Genomic DNA, 22,289 nt, shown 5'->3' on the forward strand with positions numbered 1-22,289 from the left:
TCTTGTTTCATTCTGTTGTCAAAGAGCTCTGACTGATGGCCATTCCATTTCTGACTCTCTATGGGATCTAACAAACTTGACTGGCACATAATTCCCACTGCATCACTGTTGCTGGATTCATTAATTAGCATTAAGAGCTTTTTGAATTGACCCAAAGGACTTCACAATTTATAAACTGGTCTAAGAATGAGATTTTTGCAGACCATATCCTTTTTAGAGATAGTTCAGGCATAATGGGCAAGCCAAGGATAAGGTAGCAATATTAACATTTTCACCATGTTAAATTGCTGGGATGATAAAAGATAATCACTAAAGGGAGAAAAATATCTGCAGGAACAGTTTTAATAACAGACTGATATCTCCTAAAAATGTATTAAAATGAATTGGCAATAAGAATGTACATTGAGCATTTGATTATTTTTAACTGTTTTCATTTTATTCATTTTTCTGTGCAATGTTCTAGAATAACCTTCTACCAATATTTTTTCTTTTCTTTAGATCTATGAATGTAAATGAATTTAATCAATATGCTCAGAGGACTAATTAGCTATCATATCTTCAAGACTTTCAAAACTAAAAATAGTACAGTTAAAAAAGTGAATATACTGTAAATGATATTCCAGGAAATAAAAGCTATTTAAAAGAAACAGACATTTCGGCAATTGAATACACAAGGGTTTCACCTTATGTTACTTCTTGGTTTGACTAAGTTAAATTTTCCAAGTAAATTAATGACTTAGCTGATATAATGCTCCTGCAAAATCTCATTTGCTATTTCCAGTCCTTGAACACTTTAGGATCTCTAAGACTTGCAGGACTCTGTAAAATACTATATGAAAAAGGCAAGTAATGGTGGCCTGGAAAACACAAGGCGACTGAACTCAAATTTGTGAACAGCGTTATTGTGGCTTAAACTTTCCCTAAAATGTATACAGTTAAATTGTTTCAAACAAGAGCATTCCTGAATTTATAAGATGAATGCTACACCACACGCCGTAAGTGCAGGGCCACATGAAATGAGATAAAAGTGTGGCACTCAAATATTTTGTAAAGAGAGATATTTATTCTCTGTGCTCATATACAAAATATGAACGAACCACAGATTTCAGTAGGAAGGACATGCACAGGTCTTTTTGAACTGAGGTTGCAACTGTCCAGCACCAGGTCACAGTAGGATCCAAACAGCTGGGACTTCAGTGGGAGGCAGCAGGTTTTACTGCACAGAGGCCAGGATTTCTGAAAAGAAGGCAATCTGTATATATATAATAATTAAAAAAAGAAAAAAAAAGAAAAAAAAAGAAAATATATAGGATGTTAACATGCTTCAAAAAAAAAAAAAAAAAAGAAGGCAATCTGTAAATATATATGCGGACTGAGACCTTGGAATGTACTTAGAAGGTTTGGCACCATATCTACTGGAAAAACTGCAGTGAAATACAAAATGGAGAGTGATTCTAATGCCACTGGACAATACTCACGTTGTGGTGCTCAGATTTCGCTAAAATCATGTAGGGATGTTAACAGAAAGTCATGAGATAGAACTCTTGTGTGTGTAAGTGTGTGTGTAATCATTTTATCACTTGCCTGTGTGTGTGTGTGCTCAGTTGCTCAGTTACTTATGACTTTTAGTGATCCCATGGACCCTAGACAGCCAGGCTCTTCTTTCCATGGGATCCTGCTGGCAAGAAGGCCAGAGAGGGTTGGTATTTTCCTACTTTTCTATTCCAGGCCGTCTCTTCCACCCGGGGATCGAATTCACATCTCTTGTGTCTCCTGCATTGGCAGGCAGACTCTTGACCACTGCGCCACCTGGTAAGCATTTTGGCTCTTGCCTGTATCACTTAGTAATTTAGGCAGGTATTTTAACGTCTCTGTGTCTCATGAGAACATTGAAAAGTAACTCTCAGAGTTGGATTTTGACTGAATCTGGAAAGATTTTCTGATTACAGCAGTGCCCTAAGGAGTGCAGTTGGCTTCTAATGCATTGTTTGCCATCAGAAACAGAAGAAACTCACTGAACTGAAAGAAAGGAAGGGGACATGCTATTTCTCCTCCGTTTTCTATCCTGGTCTCAGAGACTGAAAAACTAGATATACATTTTAAGAAGGATAAAGTATAGCATTCTTCCTTTCCATTAGTACCTCTTATTCTAAGAATATTTAGTGACTTCCACTTAAAAATTCAGGATAAGCAGGAGGATTAAAGGTAGAAACTAACTGGTTCATTGTATCCTTGAAACATGCATTTCCAAAAGAAGAAAAATTAGGGAAGCAAAAACCCAAAGCATTCTAGATGTAGTGTAAGCTGTGGAGTGTAACTTATGGAATATATGTTTTAATGTGAACAAAATGAGGGAGTGGGGATAGCAAATGATCCCACTTTTTTAAGCCGGGCTTTGTTAGTTTAATTTCTTACAGTTTTCATAGGTTTTTTGAGATATAGTGGACCTATACGATTGTGTAAGTTTAAGGTGTACAATGTGATGATGTGAAACATGCTTATATTGAGAAATATTTACCACAGTAGGGTTATTTAGCACATTCTTCACCTAATATGGGCTTCCCTGTCAGCTCAGTCAGTAAAGAATCCACCTGCAATGTGGGAGACCTGGGTTTGATCTCTTGGCTGGACAGATCCCCTGGAGGAGGGCATGACAACCCACTCCAGTATTCTTGCCTGACGAATCACCTGATATAATCACCATTTTATTGTTGTTATGGTGAGCATGTTTATACTCTACTCTCATAGTAGCTTTCAAGCATATAATACAGTGTTGGTAACTGTGGTCACCATGAAAAAGAAAAAGGCGCTCAGTCATGTCCGACTCTTTGCGACCCCATGGACTGTAGCATGACAAACTCCTCTGTCTATGGAATTCTGCAGGCAAGAATACTGGAGTGGGTAGCCATTCCCTTCTCCACAGGATCTTCCTGACCCAGGGATTGAACCTGGGTCTCCTGCATCATCAGCAGATTCTTACCTTCTGAGCCACCAGGGAAGCCCTGCTGTATGTTATATTCTCAGAATTTATTCTTCTAATAACTGGACGTTTTTACACTTTGATCAACATCCTATTTCCCACACCTCCCAGCTACTGACTAATCCCCATTTTTCTATTTTCCTCAATTAGGAGTTTTTAGATTCTACACACAAGCTTATGCAGTATTTGTCTTTCTCTGTCTGACTTATTTCACTTCACATAAGTTCCTCCAGAAGTCCATCCCTGTTCTTAGGAATGTCAGAATATCCATACTTTTCATGGCTAAATATCATTCGTGTGTGTGTGCGTGTCCATTCACTGTTGGTGGATATTTAGGTTCTTTGTCTTGCTCATTATGAGTACTGCTGCAATGAACCTGGTGATCAGATATCTTTTCAATAACCTGTTTCATTTCCCTGGGATAAATACCCAGAAGTGGAATTGCTAAATTATTTTGTAGCTTTATTTTTATGTTTTTGAGGAGATTCTACACTGCTTTCCATAATGATAGTATTAATGTAATTCTCAACAACAGTGCTCGAGTGTTCCGTTTTCTCTGAGACTTGCCAATATTTACTGATGCTGTTTTTTCTAACACATGTAAGGTGATATTTCATTATGGTTTTGATTTGCATTATCCTGAGATTAGTGATGTTGGTCACATTTTCCTCTACTTGCTGCCCATTTCTATGATTTCTTTGGAAAATTGTTTATTTAGGTAGTTTACCCTTTTAAAATCCAATCATTTGATGAAATATTAAGTTATATGAGTTTCTTATATAATTTGAATACTAATCCCTTATCAGATATATGATTTGCAAATATTCTATCATATTCTATGGGTAGCTTTGTCATTTTGTTGTTTCTTTCTTTTTTTTTTTTTTTTTTGCTTATTAGTTCGATGTGATCCCACTTTTGTTTATTTCAGCTTTTGTGGATTGTACTTTTGGTGTCACATACAAAAATTATTGCCAAGACCAATATCAAGGCACTTTTTCTTTATGTTTTATGCTACTCCATGGACGGAGGGGCTTGGTGGGCTGTGGTCTATGGGGTTGCACAGAGTTGGACACGACTAAGCAACTAACACACACTCACTGAAATTGAAAATTATTTTCTTTATTTTTCGGGTAGCTCATTGTTAGTGTATAGAATGTACATTATTTTTGTATTTTTATTTTATACCCAGAAAATTTATTGAATTTTTCTATTAGTTATTTGTAGAGCCTTAGTATTTTCTATGTTCATGATTGTTTCATTCTTTCTTCCCTTTTTGTGTATTTATTATCAGATAATTTTGTCCCACTCTGCTGATGAAAGTGGAAATTTGAACTCTCTTGGAACTATTCAGTATTTTCACTTATGAATAGTCGTGTCATTGTTAATTGTTGTGAGGAATGGAGACTGGGGTCTCCTTTTCTGCCGTATTGGCGACATCAGATAAATTTTCGAAGAAGGCAATGGCACCCCACTCCAGTACTCTTGCTGAGAAAATCCCATGGACGGAGTAGCCTGGTAGGCTGCAATCCATAGGGTCACAAAGAGTCGGACACGACTGAGCGACTTCACTTTCACTTTTCACTTTCACACATTGGAGAGGGAAATGGCAGCCCATTGCAGTGTTCTTGCCTGGAGAATCCCAGGGACGGGGGAGCCTGGTGGGCTGCCGTCTATGGGGTCGCACAGAGTCGGACACGACTGAAGCGACTTAGCAGCTGCAGCAGCAGCAGATAAATTTCTTGTTGAAGATGATTATAGGGTTTTCTTTGGAAATGAAATTTTCCCTACCTGAGATCTGAAAAACAGATTCTACCTTAAAAAGCTATGGGACAGTAAGTCTGACAAGTCCTATTGCGTGTCACCCATTACGCACCAAAAGTGTTTCTCAGACACTAATGTGCCTATGAATCACTTGTGGATCCAACAAAAACATGGATCTCAGGACAAAGTCTGTGTTGGTGCATTTTGAATAAATTTTCAAGTGTTTGCTGCTGGAGACTATGCTTTGGTTTGGCAAGCCACATTAAATTAGTTGGACACTGTCTTGGGATGAATAGACAAGAAAAAAGCAGGGTATATAGTAAAAAATATTGTGAGTTAAGTGACATGCTACATGAGAAATACCTAAAGTAAACCAGAAAAGAATGATATGAAGTTTAAAAGTTAGGAAGTCAAGAAAGAAGGAAGAAATAAAGGAAGGAAGGAAGAGAGGAAGGCAAGAAAGAAAGAGAGGGAATGAGGGAGGGAAGAAGGTAGGAGGGAGGGAGAGGACAAATGGAGGGAGAGAAGGAAAGAAGAGAAGAAGATAAAGGAAAATGACATAAAAAAGACCAAGAGAAAATATAGTCTGAGAAAACTAAAAGACAACCAAGGAAAATTGTACCTTTCTAAAGAATGTTTCATTAAAGTTTAGAATGTGTTAAGACTCTAATCTAAAATAAATAGGAGGGAGGAGCCAAGATGGCGGAGGAGTAGGACGGGGAGACCACTTTCTCTCCTACAAATTCATCAAAAGAATAACTGAACGCAGAGCAAACTTCGCAAAACAACTTCTGATCGCTAGCTGAGGTCATCAGGCGCCCAGAAAAGCAGCCCATTGTCTTCGAAAGGAGGTAGGGCAAAATATAAAAGATAAAAAGGGAGACAAAAGAGCTAAGGACGGAAATCTGTCCTGGGAAGTCTTAGGCGGCATTGCTTGGGGTAGGGTCCGGGCCTGAGTGCCCTGAGGACAATCGGAGGGAGCTTCTGTGAGTTGCCAACTTGGACTGTGGGAGACCAAAAGAGAGAGAGTAAATTAACCGCCCGAACACAGTGCCGGCCGTTCGCAGAACAAAGAGACCGAGAAAATCCAGAGAAGAGCTTGCAGGCTGCGGATCGGCCCAGCCCCGCCGGAGGCAGGAGGCAGGGGGGAGGGGAAGGTCGCCGCGAGACACAGGGCGCAGGCACCCGACCGGCGCGGGCAGGGACTGGGGCTGGGGACGCGGAGGGCAGAAGGCGCGCGCACCCGACTGGCGCCAGCGGAAACTGAGACTGGGGCCGTGGAGAGGAGTGGGCGCGCCACACCTGGGGAGAGTGCGCCCACCAAGCCCCTGGCTGCCTGGACCGCTCTGACGGGGAAGGCACAGAGAGCAGGTGCAGCTTTTCGTTCCACGCTTTTGTGGAACACCCGAGGGCTGGAGCCTCGCGCAGCGCGGGGCACGCTCCATGTAGAACAGCCGGGAGCCTGAGCAGCGCAGACGGAGAAAGCAGCGCCAGCCCCTCCCCGCAGCGCCAGCCCCTCCCCGCAGCGCCAGCCCCTCCCCGCAGCGCCAGCCCCTCCCCACAGCGCCAGCCCCTCCCCGCAGAGCGACGGAACTAGCTACCTGAATAAGAGTCCACCTCCGCCCGCCTGTGTCAGGGCGGAAATGAGGCTCTGAAGAGACCGGCAAACAGAAGCCAAATAAACAAAGGGAACTGCTTCAGAAGGGACTGGTGCAACAGATTAAAATCCCTCTAGAAAACACCAGCTACACCGGAAGGGGCCTGTAGATATCGAGAAGCGTAAGCTGGAACGAGGAGCTATCTGAAACTGAGCCGAACCCACACTGACCGCAACAGCTCCAGAGAAACTCCTAGATATAGTTTTACTTTTCTCTCTCTTTTTTTTTTTCTTTTTTTCTTTTTTATTTTTTCTCTTTTATTTTCCTTTAAAATCCCCTATTACTCCGCCATTACTCCTTAATTTTCATTTCCATAGATTTTTACAATTTTTTTTTAATTAGGGAAAAAAAATTTTTTTTCTTTCTTTTTTCTTTCCTTTTTCTCTTCTATTTTCTATTTTTCTTTTTCTCTTATTTCTTTTAAAGTCCTCTAGTACTCCTCTACTACTCCTTAATTTTCATTTTCAATACACTATAACCTTACAAAAAAAAAAAAAAAAAGAAGAGAAGCCCTATTTTTAAACTGAAGATTATTCTCTCCCAATCTTGACTCTCTGTTTTCTACCTCAGAACACCTCTATTTCCTCCTTTCCCCTTCTCTTCCCAATCCAATTCTGTGAATCTTTGTAGGTGACTGGGCTACGGAGAACATTCTGGGAACAGACAGCTGCGTAGATCTGTCTCTCTCCTCTTGAGTCCCCCTTTTTCTCCTCCTGCTCATCTCTGTCTCCCTCCTCCCTCTCCTCTTCTTCATGTAACTCTGTGAACCTCTCTGGGTGTCCCTAACGGGGGAGAATCTTTTAGCCATTAACCCAGAAGTTTTCTTATCAGGGCTGTATAGTTGGAGAAGTCCTGAGACTACAGGAAGAATAAAACTGAAATCCAGAGGCAGGAGACTTAAGCCCAAAACCTGAGAACACCAGAAAACTCCTGACTACATGGAACTTTAAGTAATAAGTGACTGTCCAAAAGCCTTCATACCTACACTGAAACCAACCACCACCCAAGAGCCAATAAGTTTTAGAGCAAGACATACCACGCAAATTCTCCAGCGACGCAGGAACATAGCCCTGAACATCAACATACAGGCTGCCCAAGGTCACACCTAACACATAGACCCATCTCAAAACTCATTACTGGGCACTCCATTGCTCTCCAAAGAGAAGAAATCAAGTTCCACGCACCAGAACACCGACGCAAGCTTCCCTAACCAGGAAACCTTGACAAGCCAATCGTCTAACCCCACCCACTGGGTTAATCCTCCACAATAAAAAGGAACCACAGACCTCCAGAATACAGAAAGCCCAGTCCAGATACAGCAATCTAAACAAGATGAAAAGGCAAAGAAATACCCAACAGGTAAAGGAACATGAAAAATGCCCACCAAGTCAAACAAAAGAGGAGGAGATAGGGAATCTCCCTGAAAAAGAATTTAGAATAATGATAATAAAAATGATCCAAAATCTTGAAAACAAAATGGAGTTACAGATAAATAGCCTGGAGACAAAGATTGAAAAGATACAAGAAATGTTTAATAAAGACCTAGAAGAAATAAAAAAGAGTCAATTAAAAATGAATAATGCAATGAATGAGATCAAAAACACTTTGGAGGGAACCAAGAGTAGAATAACGGAGGCAGAAGATAGGATAAGTGAGGTAGAAGATAAAATGGTGGAAATAAATGAAGCAGAGAGGAAAAAAGAAAAAAGGATCAAAAGAAATGAGGACAACCTCAGGGACCTCTGGGACACTGTGAAACGCCCCAACATTCGAATCATAGGAGTTCCAGAAGAAGAAGACAAAAAGAAAGGCCATGAGAAAATACTCGAGGAGATAATAGCTGAAAACTTCCCTAAAATGGGGAAGGAAATAGCCACCCAAGTCCAAGAAACCCAGAGAGTCCCAAACAGGATAAACCCAAGGCGAAACACCCCAAGACACATATTAATCAAATTAACAAAGATCAAACACAAAGAACAAATATTAAAAGCAGCAAGGGAAAAACAACAAATAACACACAAAGGGATTCCCATAAGGATAACAGCTGATCTATCAATAGAAACCCTCCAGGCCAGAAGGGAATGGCAGGACGTACTGAAAGTAATGAAAGAGAATAACCTACAACCTAGATTACTGTATCCAGCAAGGATCTCATTCAGATATGAAGGAGAATTTAAAAGCTTTACAGATAAGCAAAAGCTGAGAGAATTCAGCACCACCAAACCAGCTCTTCAACAAGTGCTAAAGGATCTTCTCTAGACAGGAAATGCAGAAAGGTAGTATAGACGTGAACCCAAAACAACAAAGTAAATGGCAACGGGACCACACCTATCAATAATTATCCTAAATGTAAATGGGTTGAATGCCCCAACCAAAAGACAAAGATTGGCTGAATGGATACAAAAACAAGACCCATATATATGCTGTCTACAAGAGACCCACCTCAAAACAAGAGACACATACAGACTAAAAGTGAAGGGCTGGAAAAAAATATTTCATGCAAACGGAGACCAAGAGAAAGCAGGAGTCACAATACTCATATCAGATAAAATAGACTTTCAAATAAAGGATGTGAAAAGAGACAAAGAAGGACACTACATAATGATCAAAGGATCAATCAAAAAAGAAGATATAACAATTATAAATATATATGCACCCAACATAGGAGCACCGCAATATGTACGGCAAACGCTAACGAGTATGAAAGAGGAAATTAATAGTAACACAATAATAGTGGGAGACTTTAATACCCCACTCACAACTATGGATAGATCAACTAAACAGAAAATTAACAAGGAAACACAAACCTTAAATGACACAATGGACCAGCTAGACCTAATTGATATCTATAGGACATTTCACCCCAAAACAATCAACTTCACCTTTTCCTCAAGTGCACACGGAACCTTCTCCAGAATAGATCACATCCTGGGCCATAAATCTGGTCTTGGAAAATTCAAAAATATTGAAATCATTCCAGTCATCTTTTCTGACCACAGTGCAGTAAGATTAGATCTCAACTACAGGAAAAAAAAATTGTTAAAACTTCAAACATATGGAGGCTAAATAACACGCTTCTGAATAACCAACAAATCATACAAGAAATCAAAAAAGAAATCAAAATATGTATAGAAATGAATGAAAATGAAAACACAACAACCCAAAACCTATGGGACACTGTAAAAGCAGTGCTAAGGGAAAGGTTCATAGCATTACAGGCTTACATCAAGAAACAGGAAAAAAACCAATTAAATAACCTAACTCTACACCTAAAGCAATTAGAGAAGGAAGAAATGAAGAACCCCAGAGTTAGCAGAAGGAAAGAAATCTTAAAAATCAGGGCAGAAATAAATGCAAAAGAAACTAAAGAGACCATAGCAAAAATCAACAAAGCTAAAAGCTGGTTTTTTGAAAAAATAAACAAAATTGACAAACCATTAGCAAGACTCATTAAGAAGCAAAGAGAGAAGAACCAAATTAACAAAATTAGAAATGAAAATGGAGCGATCACAACAGACAACACTGAAATACAAAGGATCATAAGAGACTACTACCAGCAGCTCTATGCCAATAAAATGGACAACTTGGATGAAATGGACAAATTCTTAGAAAAGTATAACTTTCCAAAACTGAACCAGGAAGAAATAGAAGATCTTAACAGACCCATCACAAGCAAGGAAATCGAAACTGTAATCAAAAATCTTCCAGCAAACAAAAGCCCAGGACCAGATGGCTTCACAGCTGAATTCTACCAAAAATTTAGAGAAGAGTTAACACCTATCTTACTCAAACTCTTCCAGAAAATTGCAGAGGAAGGTAAACTTCCAAACTCATTCTATGAGGCCACCATCACCCTAATTCCAAAACCAGACAAAGATGCAACAAAAAAAGAAAACTACAGGCCAATATCACTGATGAACATAGATGCAAAAATCCTTAACAAAATTCTAGCAAACAGAATCCAACAACATATTAAAAAAATCATACACCATGACCAAGTGGGCTTTATCCCAGGAATGCAAGGATTCTTTAATATCCGCAAATCAATCAATGTAATACACCATATTAACAAATTGAAAGATAAAAACCATATGATTATCTCAATAGATGCAGAGAAAGCCTTTGACAAAATTCAACACTCATTTATGATTAAAACTCTCCAAAAAGCAGGAATAGAAGGAACATACCTCAACATAATAAAAGCTATATATGACAAACCCACAGCAAGCATCACCCTCAATGGTGAAAAATTGAAGGCATTTCCCCTGAAATCAGGAACAAGACAAGGGTGCCCACTCTCACCACTACTATTCAACATAGTGTTGGAAGTTCTGGCCACAGCAATCAGAGCAGAAAAAGAAGTAAAAGGAATCCAGATAGGAAAAGAAGAAGTGAAACTCTCACTGTTTGCAGATGACATGATCCTCTACATAGAAAACCCTAAAGACTCTACCAGAAAATTACTAGAGCTAATCAATGAATATAGTAAAGTTGCAGGATATAAAATTAACACACAGAAATCCCTTGCATTCCTATATACTAACAATGAAAAAACAGAAAGAGAAATTAAGGAAACAATACCATTCACCATTGCAACAAAAAGAATAAAATACTTAGGAGTATATCTACCTAAAGAAACAAAAGACCTATACATAGAAAACTATAAAACACTGATGAAAGAAATCAAAGAGGACACAAACAGATGGAGAAACATACCTTGTTCATGGATTGGAAGAATTAATATTGTCAAAATGGCTATTCTACCCAAAGCAATCTATAGATTCAATGCAATCCCTATCAAGCTACCAACGGTATTTTTCACAGAACTAGACCAAAGAATTTCACAATTTGTATGGAAATACAAAAAACCTCGAATAGCCAAAGTAATCTTGAGAAAGAAGAATGGAACTGGAGGAATCAACCTGCCTGACTTCAGACTCTACTACAAAGCCACAGTCATCAAGACAGTATGATACTGGCACAAAGACAGAAATATAGATCAATGGAACAAAATAGAAAGCCCAGAGATAAATCCACGAACCTATGGACACCTTATCTTTGACAAAGGAGGCAAGGATATTCAATGGAAAAAAGACAATCTCTTTAACAAGTGGTGCTGGGAAAACTGGTCAACCACTTGTAAAAGAATGAAACTAGAACACTTTCTAACACCATACACAAAAATAAACTCAAAATGGATTAAAGATCTAAATGTAAGGCCAGAAACTATAAAACTCCTAGAGGAGAACATAGGCAAAACACTCTCCGACATAAATCACAGCAAGATCCTCTATGACCCACCTCCCAGAATATTTGAAATAAAAGCAAAACTAAACAAATGGGACCTAATGAAACTTAAAAACTTTTTGCACTACAAAGGTGAAAAGACAGCCCTCAGATTGGGAGAAAATAATAGCAAATGAAGAAACAGACAAAGGATTAATCTCAAAAATATACAAGCAACTCCTGCAGCTCAATTCCACAAAAATAAATGACCCAATCAAAAAATGGGCCAAAGAACTAAACAGACTTTTCTCCAAAGAAGACATACAGATGGCTAACAAACACATGAAAAGATGCTCAACATCACTCATTATCAGAGAAATGCAAATCTAAACCACAATAAGGTACCATTACACGCCAGTCAGGATGGCTGCTATCCAAAAGTCTACAAGCAATAAATGCTGGAGAGGGTGTGGAGAAAAGGGAACCCTCTTACACTGTTGGTGGGAATGCAAACTAGTACAGCCACTATGGAGAACAGTGTGGAGATTTCTTAAAAAACTGGAAATAGAACTGCCATATGACCCAGCAATCCCACTTCTGGGCATACACACTGAGGAAACCAGATCTGAAAGAGACACATGCACCCCAATGTTCATCGCAGCACTGTTTATAATAGCCAGGACATGGAAGCAACCTAGATGCCCATCAGCAGATGAATGGATAAGGAAGCTGTGGTACATATACACCATGGAATATTACTCAGCCATTAAAAAGAATTCATTTGAACCAGTTCTAATGAGATGGATGAAGCTGGAGCCCCTTTTACACAGTGAAGTAAGCCAGAAAGATAAAGAACATTACAGCATGCTAACACATATATATATGGAATTTAGAAAGATGGTAATGATAACCCTATATGCAAAACAGAAAAAGAGACACAGAAATACAGAACAGACTTTTGAACTCTGTGGGAGAATGTGAAGGTGGGATATTTCAAAAGAACAGCATGTATACTATCTATGGTGAAACAGATCGCCAGCCCAGGTGGGATGCACGAGACAAGTGCTCCGGCCTGGTGCACTGGGAGGACCGAGAGGAATCAGGTGGAGAGGGAGGTGGGAGTGGGGATCGGGATGGGGAATACGTGTAGATCCATGGCTGATTCATGTCAATGTGTGACAAAACCCACTGAAATGATGTGAAGTGATTAGCCTCCAACTAATAAAAAAAAAAAAAAAAGACTCTAATCTAAAATAAATAAGTAAATAAATAGGCACTTCACAATGAGATGCTAAAATGAGGAAATAGGCTGAAAATAGAGACTATAAAATAGAAATTCACATAAAATATTGTTATAGAACAAACTTGTAGATTAGACACAGCACGGAATAGGATGGACACAACCAAGAATGGAAAAGAAAAATTTCAGGATGTGTACTTGAATCTGCCTGAATTTGAATCTCAGCTCAGCTACTAAGTAAGCACATGGCCTTAATCAATTACCAAACTTCTCTGAGCTTCTATTTCCTTGCTGGGATAGTGGCAATAAGAATAGCAACTGCTTCATTGGGCATTGTGGGAATTTTTAAATAGAGATTCCTAGAGACATATTTAAAAGAGTTAACACGAGCATTAGTTTAATTCCTGTCACTTTTTTGCTGATAACTTTCAGTGTTGTCTCATTAGCCCTGGAGTACAAAGCAAAGCCCCTGAAATGACCGTCCTATGTGATCCAGTCTCTGCTGAGTCTCTGTTTTTCCCCACGGGAGTCATTCTTGCTCATTATGCTTCAGGCACACTGTTCTGGCACATCCTGACTCAAAGTCCTGACACTCTTCCCTCTGCCTAACACGTGTTTCTTCTGTTGCTTACACAGCCTCGTGGCTGATCTTTATGTCTTTAGACAGTGTTTTCACTGATGGCCACTCCCTCTAAAGTCCTCAATTGACCAGTTATTTCTAAATTCACAGCCCTCCCCACCTTGGCCCCGAGGGCACTTTGCCTCTCTAGTACCTTGATTAGCATTGTCACACACTATGTCACTCTTCTCTATCACCTGCCTCCCTCTCACTGGAATAAAAATTCTCTGAGGTTGAGACCTTGGCTCTTTGGGTCACTGTTGTCTCTGACACCTAAACAGTATCTGAGACCCAGTATATATTTGTTGAAAAGGTGGATTTCATACATCAAGTCAGTATTAAGATTTTAAAATGAGATGAGGCCAAATTTTGTGACATACATATATATAAGCAAACAGACAGTCATATATTGATGACAGATGCTTTTTACACATTATTTTACTTAGTATAATAACAAACCTGAAATAGAGTTTATTGTGCCCATTCTTCAATTTTAGAAACTGAGTCTCAAAATAATTAAATATGTCATGAGTCACACATGTAACAATTCTTTTACCTAGATCTGCGTGATTCTAGCCCATTCTGCTCATCATGCCTTGCATGCCTGATCCCTGTACTTGCACTTGATCTAAAAATGAGTTAATACATCCACTCAGATTCTATAAATTATCTGTCCCATTCACATAAATAATATGCATCCATTTAAAAATGAGCCTTGACTGGTTATGGCTTTACAAGCTTACTTTGATTAGAAATATAACAGTTGGAAAAGAAAACAAAATGTTAGCTTATTTTACAATTGTTTAGATATTTAAAAAAAATTTACCTTTTTTTTTTAATAAAAAGGAGCATGTTATAAAATAGCAATTGGCATTTTATGTGAATTATCTAAAAGTAATAGTCCAGTAGAAATACATTTGACTTTATCTTTTTTTTTAGTTTATCAAATTCTTAGAATCATCACTCTGATTTGACTGTGGCCCTTGCTCACTGATACGACAGGTCTAATAATCACATGTCAGTATTCCAAGAGCCTCCTGTTTAACAGAAAAGCAGTGTTCCCTGGAATACTCCAGTCCCCTCTCATCTGCTGACCTTTCCCCTGAAAACATTTATCACCAGTGACACTGACTGATGAGCAGCCTGATCTCTTGACCTCCAATTTATTCATGCTGATGGTCTTGACACTCTTCGTAATCTCCCAGGCTCCACACAGCTGCCTAATATCATCAGTGGATCTTTACTTTCCAGAAATACTTACTATTTCCTCACTGTAGAGACAGTATTACTTTCTCCTCCATCCAGCATGAACTGTCACTTTTTTCTTTACTTAGTGCTTTTCAGAATCTTCAGAGTTTCTCCCATCCCCACTGACATTTTTAGGTCTCTCATTGGGCTAGCTACAATTTGTCTAGGGGGTCATTTTCTGAGCAAAGGAGTACTCTTCTTGGTAGAATGTCCTTACCAATTGGGTAGGAAATTCTATATCAGTAATAATGGGACAACTCAACCTCAGCTTATCCTTCTTGTCTTTGGATCACAATAACCATTTTCATGATCTCACTTAATAATAACTACTATAATTAATTCCATATCCCATCCTTTGAAGTTTCAGCAATTAATACTGCTTATAAATATAATATCACTATTAATAGTAATAACTACCATTTTTGTTTTTATACTATTTTTCAAAAAAGAATAAATGAAGAAAGGAACAAATTTAACATGAATATTTTTATAATAATGTTTTGCACACTTACCATGTGTTCAAAACTGTGGTCAGTAGTAAGTATTACAGGTATTCACCACTTTACAGAAAGTTTGCTCTTTTCTATTTCACTTTTACAAGAGATCTACATTAATAGTTGTTTTCACTAACATAATAAATCTGAAGAACATTTTCACTTTTATAAGAAAAGGTGAAAAGGAAAAATAGCTTTTGTTTTGCAACAAGCCCTCATAGACAGCATGCTCCCCAGCAGTCAGGGGACACCACCAAGCTCCTTCCCCAGAAACTACACTCTGCATTTCAGCATCAAGCTGTCTTAGCTTTGAACTGTGTCTTTGAGCATCTGCACTTTATCTCAATTTTCTTTTTGCATCCGTTAGCAAGATATGTCCTCAGATAATTGCTTCTTCCTTTTATGCCATTTCAGCTTAGAAAGTTTTCGTAGGAATGCTCTACTTTCAGATGGTTGGGGAAATCTGTATATCATTTAACCCTTTCTTCCATCCTGTGAGATAAATGATATTACCATTTTTATTTTGGAAAGAAAATTGAAACACAGTAAAGGAATCAATGGATAAATAACATGCCCAATGTCACATTGCTGTTCACTGGCAGAATGAAGATTTTGTTTTTGATCCAGTACTTATTTTGGATTTAAAGATTTCGTCAACCCAATCTGCATCAAAGGAAAAAATGGTTATGATAATATTGATGATGGCAATAATGAGAATGATCTTGATGAAATAACAATAAAAGCTGTTATCTATGTGGCAATAATGTTCTGTGTACTTTTTGTGCAGATTTTTTCTTGTTTTAGTTTCTACAACAACTGAACAAAATAGTTATCATCATGCCTATTTTATGTCATGTGATTGAAAATTGAAGAGGTGATGTATTTTTCCTGAGATAATGGTACTGATTCCAAGCAATATTTTTGGCCATCTGAATGCTTGTTTTGGTGCTCCATGAGTGTCCGGAAAATGAATCTTTACAAATGAGAAAATTCTACCAGCAGTAACAACTTATGAGCAGTTTGATCAAAATCTCATTACAGATATGCATATAATATCCTCATCTTTCCCTTAGATGGACTACACATTTCTTGACAGCAGGTATTCTGTGTTATCTGAGAATCTAGTCGTACTCTAAAGATCACAGACAAGGGTGCTCTTATCACCATACCTAATCCACACAGAGCTAGAAATCCTTTCCAGAGCAATTAGGCAATAAAAAGTAATGAAAGGCATCCAAATCAGAAAGAAAGAAGCAAAATTGTCTCCAATTGCAGATTATATGATATTATGTATAGAAAATCCTGAAACTCCAACTAAGAACTGTTAGAACTGATAAATTCAGAAAATTAACACATCAAAAGCAATTCTGTTTCTATGCACTAACACTTAACTCTCTGAAAAAGGAAGAAAACAATTCCATTTGCAATAGTATATATATATGTATAATACTCATAAAATTATAAAGAGGAAATTGTACCTTTTTCACCAACATGGGTGACATAAGGGCATTATGCCAAGTGAAATAAGTCAGACAGAGAAAGACAAATACCATGTGGTCTCACTTATATGTCTTCTCCAGTGAGCTGACTCTTTGTATCAAGTGACAAAAGTATTTGAACTTTGGCTTCAGCATCAGTCCTTCCAATGAGTATTCAGGGTTGATTTCCTTTAGGATTGACTGGTTTGATCTCCTTGCTGTCCAAGGAACTCTCAAGAGTCTTCTCTAGCACCATAATTCAAAAGCATCAAAGTACAATACATGGTGAAAATTGGTATGTACAAAGTGCTTATCAGTAAGTTTACCAGCTTCACCAGGCTTTGGGTTTAAGTAGAGTTCTTCTGACAATATATTACCTCTACTAAGTTGTAACTAATGCTTAGGAGTTATCTAGGTGAGAGAGGATGAGGAAAGTAATCCAAGTTGAGAAAAACTGCACTTGGAGAACCTATGTAAGAAAGAGTGGATGTTTATGATGACTTTTAAGTAGGTCTTGGCTGGAACAGAAGAGTGAGGAGTTAGTGTTTGAAGACAGCAGTGGAGAAGAGTTTGTTATCAAGGCTCTACTGAACCATTATCCCGAGGGTACCAATGACCATGGAGAGTATAAGTTAAAAAAAGCGACTCACTGGATTAATTTGGTTTAATATTTTGGCGAATTATTGGAGCAAAATATTATTCTCACTATAATTTAGCATCTGATAAGTTTTTTGTGCAATATTGTGGCAAAAAATCTAAGGTAAAGTCTATGATCTTTTCCTATACATCTTAGTTATACTTGGGATGTGAATAAGAAAATAGAAAAATATACAAGTGTCCCAGAATAAGGAATGGATATCTAGTAGTAAGAAAGAAATCAATCAAGGTTAATTAACTTAATTACTCAATCAATATTTATCTAATTACCATTATCTGGAGGAGGGCATGGCAACCCACTCCAGTATTTTTGCCTGGAGAATCCCCATGGACAAAGGAGCCTGGCGGGCCACAGTCCATGGAGTTGCAAAAAGTTGGACATGACTGAGTGGCTAAGCACAGCTCAGTATGTGCTGGATATTACACTAAAGTGAGCATTCAGTGATAGACAAAGGAGATATGTTGCTGTTCTCTAGGAATCAAGGTCTACTCAGTGAGGAAAAGAACCACTAACAGGCGCTGTGTGTAGCAGACCTTCATCCAGAGGTGTCACAGTTGCCATGATCATAATACTAATGCATGAAGTAGCCTTGGTGTTAAATTTCTTTTCCTGGAATCAAGATTAAGGCATTGCTAATTAAATTCTTTTTTGAAATATTATGGAAAAAATATAAAAGCTCAAATCAAAGCATGCTCATTACTTGATATCTAAAGTCTGTGGTTATATGAATATGTGAGGGAGGCCATACAATGCCCATCATAGGAGCTCCATGACCCTGGATCACCGAGATTGGAGGACAGAAGTATACAGGGGCCTCCTAACAAATGCTTTTGGAGAATAATCACCACATCATTCAGAGAAAAAGTGTCCTTTAGAGAAACAGGTTTATACTGTACATCAGCTCAAGAGAGCAATTGAGAAAATAACAAGAAAAAATAACCATCTCCTAAGACAATAACATGAATCTAAAAAATATACAGTAGGAGATTTATAACAATGATATTTGTAATGATGATTAAGTGAAGAAAATATAATTGTCTGAAAACAGTGACCTGTTTAGCTAATGTATGGCAGATACCAACTGTAGGATATTATGCTGCAGTTGAAATTCTCCTGCTCCAAATTTCTTTATTATAGCTGGGTTGTAAGTAAAGCATATGTTGTCAACCTAATTTTCTAACTTGTACCAGCCTTTTTTCTCTTCAGACTCCAAGGTTGCTTTTGTTGTTTATTTGTTTTGTCTTATGTTTATTGTCAACAGCATTTACCTATGCACTTTTCTTTCATCCTCTTTGCCCAATATCTTTTTGTTCTAGAAGTCTCTAAATCCCTCTCATGAAAGTTAAAGATTTGTTTATCATTGTCTCCAAATAACTTATCTGTTCACAGAGAATTACACCCTAATAGGTGTTAAAATCCTTAGCCTAATATGAAAGCATTAGATACCAGGGAATAAAAGGAGATAGATTTCTGAAGGTTAGGTCTATACCACTGAATCTGAAAGAACCATAGCATGCAAGTGATTTTGCACAAAACTGGCCATCCCCATTTCCTTTTTATAAAATTAAATTAAAATCGACATAGAACATTGTATTAATTTTAGGTGTAACAATTTAGGTGTAACAATTCAATATTTGTATATATTGCAAAATGATCATCATAGTGAGTCTATTTAATACCTGTAACTATACAGTGTTACATTTTTTTCTTGTGATGAGAATTAAGATAGACTTTCTGAGCAACTTTCAAATATGCTGTAGAGTATTACAAATTATAGTCATCCGTCTGTACATCACATCTCCATGACTTATCCCACATTCCTTTGTGACCATCATTCTCCTCGTTTTATAGATAAAGGAAGTGGGACAAAAGGAGAATTGGTACAGCAGAGAGCCAAACTCAGGCAATCTGCTTCTAGACTTCCATAAAAGCAATCTGCTTCTATACTGCTTCCATTATACTCCTATGACAGCATGGGACCTCCCTTCATTTTTTTTGCAGTCATTTCTGATTATACCTTATTCTTCAAATGTGATGATTGGTGTTGTTGGCCACAGTTCTGTTCACCTTATTTCAAGTTTTCTTTTGTGCACTCTGATGCTTTGTCCTGCCAAAGGCAGTGTCTCTTCCTAGACATTTTCAGCATTCTGCATCTCAAGTCTTACGTTTATATTCAGTTGCTATAGAGATATTAAAAAGGAACTGTAGACCTCTTGGAAAGAAAAATCATACTGTTTAAAAGTTGCTTGGGCTAGTCTTATTCCATTTGGGTTAGAATATTCTCCATCTCAATAGCTTGTATTTTCCAGGAAATAACTAAACAGCACAGAAGAATCCTGACCACAGACATGAACAACATTTTTGCATTTTTGATACCCAGTTTATAGTTTATTGATATCATGATATTCATTTCATCTAAAAACAACTGTCTGAAATAAATATGCATTCTAAATAAGAATGGTATCACCATTTTGATAAAGTAAAATACATAAAATATTGTCTCAAAATCTAACTACTGATGCTAATAAAAATAGAGACCAACTCTTAAATAAAAAAGGCACGTGAAATGATAGAGATTGTTTAACTTGGTAAGAAAAAGGATACATCTCCTGAAATAATAATAAGACCATGAAAATTTGAGCAATCTTTGTCTTCATTTGTAATATGTATTTTCCTTGAAAACACCCTTTCTTTTTCTTTTCCAGTTAAATTATTATCTTCTATGAGGATTAAATTCAAAATTAACTGTCTCCTTGTACCTTTTACTATCACTAAGGAAGTTCATCTTCACATGAATGATTTAGTGATAGCTTTCATGTTCATGTTTGACTGTATTGATTAACCCTCAAGATGGAGGCTATTGTGTATATGGCAGATGTTGCCAGTGCCCATTGGAATTTTTTCTCCTGGGTTCATAAGAAGATGTTTGTCCCTGTTTCAATCAGTTAGGAGTGGCCATGGGATTATTTGAGCCAGTGACTTTTAGGTGGAAATGACATATGTCATTTCTAGGCCAGAGTATTTAATCTCAAGAACGAGACTCTATAGCAGCAAACGTTTCACCTGCTGTCATTGACAGTTATGTGAGCATCGAATAGCAATCAGCAGTCAGGATGAGGTTTGACATTCAGAGTCCCCCTGGAAATCTACTTGACCCAAAGAGTAAAAACAAGATAAAAACCTTTGTTTTATTGTATGTTGCCTTTTTGTCTTCTTTTTTATTTTGCTTTATGTGTTTTTTTTTTTTTTTACAGAGATAATAATTTAATGAGTCAAAAGATCCTTTTAAGAAAGAGACAATGTTAATATGTACTGCTAAGTGAAATATATATATATATATATATATATATATATATATATATATACATGTATGCATGCTAAGTCACTTCAGTCATGTCTAACTCTTTGTGACCCTATGGACTGTAGCTCACCAGGCTCCTCTGTCCATGGGATTCTCCAGGCAAGAATACTGGAGTGGGTTGCCATTTCCTTCTCCAGCTTTATGTGTTTTAATAAAATATTATTGTTTGTATTGTTTAGGCTGTTCAGAGAGATAGTGTGTTATATTAATCTTTGATTTCACCACAATACAACACTTAGTGTTTGAATATGCTAAGACTTGGAATTAGTATTTTTCTCACTTGTGTCTTTTCATAATAATTAATTAGCTTGTACCATGAACTAAATTCTAGTGAAGTTGTTTTGAAAATTAAAAAAATATTATCAGCATACAGGTATTTCTTTTAAATGCCATAGTCTATATATTAATTTCTTTTAATGGAAGTACATGGAATTCTTTCAGTGAGAATGTTACCCACCCTCGTCACCATATTGAAAAGTGCACATAATACTTCAGGTTTTGTATGTATTAAAATCCATAAATTGAACATTGTTTTCAGGAATAAGAAAAAGAAAAAAACTTTATTTCAGATCAAAATGTTCATAGCATTTTATCAGACTGCAAAATATTTCACAGTAAAATTCAGCTTAATTTAAAGAAACAGCAAAGGCTACCCTCCAAAATTTTAGAATCATGATTTGTTTTAAGAGTTAATCTTATTGATGTATTCAGGAGGGAAGTCACTGTGTTAAAATAGGAAAAGTTGTTTAGATCATAATTCATATGGAAAATGTGCCCTGTGTCTTTCTACTGTCCACCATGCTTGGAAATATTTTGTGTATGACATATACTAATTAAAATAAGATGTGTTTCATATGGCCTATATGTAGGAAAATAAAATCCATTAAATATTATAGTAAGTAAAAAAAGAGTTAATCCTATTGAGGCTAAGAAAAACTCCATGTGCATGGAAATGCAGGATGCATATACATATACAAATTGAAAAACAATCTTGATGAATTTAGGTAATCAAATACTCTAATAGGACCTCTGGATACTGTATGTGGGAGGTAAGGTTTCTCTAACTGGGGCACTAGGTATAATCTCCAAATTCACAATCCCATAGGGAGAACATTTATTATCATAAAAAGAACTATAGCATTTGAAATCTGAGGTTAAACATTTACTACAAGGTTTATGAGGAGACTATGAATCTCAAGTGAATTCACTGCATGAGAAAAGTGAATTTATTATCAAGGGCATGAAAGGAATCAGTCTTCTGAATGCTTAATACACTCCGTTAAATCTTCATAATAAACTGTTCACCTCATTGCATGCTATTCCAAAGTCTACAATGCAAGACATGACTAACCTCTAAATCACAGGCCTTTTAAGGCCCTGCCAATAAGGTAACTAATTCATGTGGATTCATTATGGAAATATATGCCAAGTAGTCAGCATTATGCTACTGACTTTTCTAAAATATTTGGTAGAATGTGTGTGCATGCTTAGTAGCTCAGTTGTGTCTGACTCGTCAACCCCAGGGATTGTAGCCCACCAGGCTCCTCTGTCCATGGAATTTTCCAG

This window comes from Dama dama, chromosome 17 (genome assembly GCF_033118175.1).
Source record: "Dama dama isolate Ldn47 chromosome 17, ASM3311817v1, whole genome shotgun sequence".
NCBI classification, from domain to species: Eukaryota; Metazoa; Chordata; class Mammalia; order Artiodactyla; family Cervidae; genus Dama; species Dama dama.